At 40.2% G+C, this 3424-nt stretch overlaps 1 non-coding gene across 1 annotated transcript; it reads right to left on the bottom strand.

Annotated features, from left to right (window-relative positions):
- Nucleotides 1-1763: 1763 nt before the first annotated feature.
- On the bottom strand, nucleotides 1764-1901 carry LOC119938812. Its single transcript, XR_005454515.1, has one exon. It is a non-coding gene; the product is annotated as a small nucleolar RNA SNORA7 (small nucleolar RNA).
- Between the last annotated feature and the right edge of the window lie 1523 nt (nucleotides 1902-3424).

The raw sequence follows: 3424 nt of genomic DNA, 5'->3' as shown, positions 1-3424 counted from the left end.
CCACATCTCCCCACTCCTCAAAAACCTCCAATGATTGTCCATCCATTTCCACAACAAACGGAAACTCCTAACCATCAGCTTTAAGGCACTCAATGAACTTTCTCCTTCCTACCTTACCTAGCTGAACTGCTACAACTCGCTGTAGTGGAATTTCATCTTTCTCACTGCTCACCCCTTGTCCACATCCTCTCTCTGGCTTCAAACTCCTTCCCCTTCATATCTGACAGAACACCACTCTTCTCATTCCAAGGCCAGCGTGGCTTAGTGGAAAGAGCATGGGCTTGGGAGTCAAAGGTCGTGGGTTCTAATCCCACCTCTGCCACTTGTCAGCTGTGTGACTCTGGGAAAGTCATTTAACTTCTCTGTGCCTCAGTTACCTCATCTGTAAAGTGGGGATTAAGACTGTAAACCCCACGTGGGACAACCTGATTACCTTGTATCTACCCCAGCATTTGGAACAGTGCTTGGCATGTAGTATGCGCTTAACAAATACTGTTATTATTATTATTATTAAAATCAGAAAGCAAGCCAGCTTTCTGATTTTCACCTCATTTCACCACTCTTTTGCCCTCCCTTCTGTATCATCTATCAGTTTGGATCCATAGCCCTTGAACACTTTGATACTCACCTCAACTCCACAGCACTTCTGTACATATCCTTATACTCTGTTTCCTCTATCAGTGATGTATTTTAATGTCTCCCTCTCCAGCTAGACCGTAGTTCTTGGATGGCAGCAATCATATTTACTAACTCTAATGTATTGTACTCTCCCAAGTGTCGTGTGCACTCAATAAATAGCAATGATTGATCAAAGAGGAGACAGCCAAAGAGAAAGAATCCTAGAAGATATCCAGATTTTGATAGTGTTGGATAGAACTGACTGGAAACTACAAGAGTAGCGGCCCAAGGGAACTACCCGTTTAGATGAAAATGGTCATTTGATTTGTTGACATGTACAAAAGATGGTCTAAATGGTGAAAGTTGAATTCCAACTGGGTTGCTTCAAGTGCTCTCAGTTAACGTCTTCTGAATCAAAAGGAACTCGGGTACCTAGTCTTCCAGGGATCAAGAGTCTTCTCCTAGTCTTCCATGGAGAATCAGCTTGGCGTAGGCACAGGCCTGAAAGCCAGGAGGTCATGAGTTCTGAGTCGGGCTCGGCCATTTTGCTGTGAGACCTTGGGCAAGTCGCTTCACTTCTCTGTGCTTCAGTTACCTCATCTGTGAAATGGAGATTGAGACTGTGAGCCCCACATGGGACAGGGACTGTGTCAAACCCGATTGACTTGTATCTACCCCAGTGTTTAGGACAGTGCCAGGCGCATTGTAAATGCTTAACAAATACCACAGTAATTATTATTGTTCAATTTTAAAAATGTAAAGTCTGTCATTTTATTTCATGTATATATATATATACATATATATATATATATTCATTTATCCTGTAACTAATTGTCATTATTTATTGATAAGCCTCTTTGAAAAACCATTTAAAATTTTTTAAATGTTTTCAAAATAGAAATGCCTTATACTTCGAAACAACTTGTCTTATGCTGTCGAGTCATTTCCGACCCAAAGCTATACCACGGACACATCTCTCCCTGAACACCCCACTCTCCAACTACAATCCCAGAATGATTGGTAGTGTATCCATAGAGTTTTCTTGTAAAAATCCAGAATTGGTTTGCCTCCTTCCTCACAGTAAACGCAAGTCTCCGCCCCTGACATTCTTCCATGCCTCTGCTACCCAGCATGGGTGAGTTTTGACTTGTAGCAGATTGCCTTCCACTCACTAGCCACTGCCCAAGCTAGGAATGGAATGGGTAGGCCTCTGCCTAACTCTCCCTTCCATAGCCAAGACTGGTAAAGTACTGGAAACTCTCCAGGTGTACTCCTGAGAGGGAGTAGAAACAACTACTGTAATATTAATGATTTTTTTTCCCTTTGTGCGCAACTATTGGTTTCTCAACACTTTAATTAGAGCTATATGGATTTTAATTCCCTAATTACTAATTACTAAAGACCAAATGTGACAAATTTAAGATCGATGCCATCTGAACCTTGGATGTCATTTAGACTATTATGTCTCATGGTGGAAAAATGTCAACAGCAATACAGTGAAATTGCAACCATTCAGTCATCAACTGAGCATAAGTCTTGAAATTCATCAAATTCAGTGAACTTTACACTTGAGACTGGGGACTCATTTAATGTTCTTTAGTAACCTGGCATTATTTACACTACTTGTTTCTAATGCAAAGAGAAGCAGCATGGCTTAGTAGGAAGAGCCCGGGCTTGGGAGTTAGAGGTCATGGGTTCTAATCCCGGCTCCGCCACTTGTCATTCATTCAATCGAATTTGTCGGCTGTGTGACTTTGGGCAAGTCACTTAACTTCTCTGGGCCTCAGTTACCTCATCTGTAAAATGAGGATGAAGACTGTGAGCCCCACATGGGACAACCTGATAACCCTGTATCTACCCCAGTGTTTAGAACAGTGCTTGGCACAGAGTAAGCACTTAATAAATACCAACGTTATTATTATTAACATTATTAATACATTTGCACTTTAACTGCGGTACCACACTTAACATAGATACCTAGTTTAAAATAACCTAAAAGACTCTGTTTAGAGAGTTTGGCTCCTTACAAATTTTTTTAAGAAAATTTTATATAATTCTTCCCTGGACAATTACTGGTTCATAGTCACAATATGAAGAGTGCTTTGAATTTGCTTTTTGCAGAAGTTGCTAATCTTGAAGTCATCATACCCAGTTGAATCTACAGTGAGATTCTAGATTTTGTCTAGATCGATCAGGTTGGATTTTTCCCCTAGTTTACTTGGAATAAAATTACCTGTAGGGTTATCTCAGGTAAAAATCTAGCTGATGTATTAAGGCAATAGATACATTTCATGAACACAGAAAGTGTTGGACATTCAATGGATTCAATTAGGTACTTTTCCATTTGCCAAGATAAGATGAGAACTTCAAGAATGCTGGTTAGCTTCCTTTTGTCCACTCATTCTTCCAGGGTGCATTTTCTAGTCCCTCTCTTTGGGACCATGAAAAAAAGAATCGTTTCATCCAACGAAAAACGTAAAAATTCAAACCCTGAATCCACAGTCCTTACTAAATCTGAATGCTGTAAGATCCATTCAGAAAAGCCCCACCACTTTCACTCTCTCTGATGAAACAAGAACAAAAGCCATTGCAAAAAAAAAAAAAAGAAATAGTCAAACAAACTCAATTTCTTCTGTCAGAAGATCAGGCTGCTACTGACATAACAGTGAAGACTGGTTATATTACTACGAAAGCAATCTTATACATGTTACTGTAATCATCACCTGGGGCAAAAACTATAGGGTTGGTGAAGGATAGAGACACCAGAGTCTGGAAAACAGGAAAATAATCGGTGGGAGTTTTCACT

The sequence above is a fragment of the Tachyglossus aculeatus genome, chromosome 16 (assembly GCF_015852505.1).
Source record: "Tachyglossus aculeatus isolate mTacAcu1 chromosome 16, mTacAcu1.pri, whole genome shotgun sequence".
Taxonomy (NCBI): Eukaryota; Metazoa; Chordata; class Mammalia; order Monotremata; family Tachyglossidae; genus Tachyglossus; species Tachyglossus aculeatus.
This window is presented reverse-complemented; position numbering and strand designations above follow the sequence as displayed.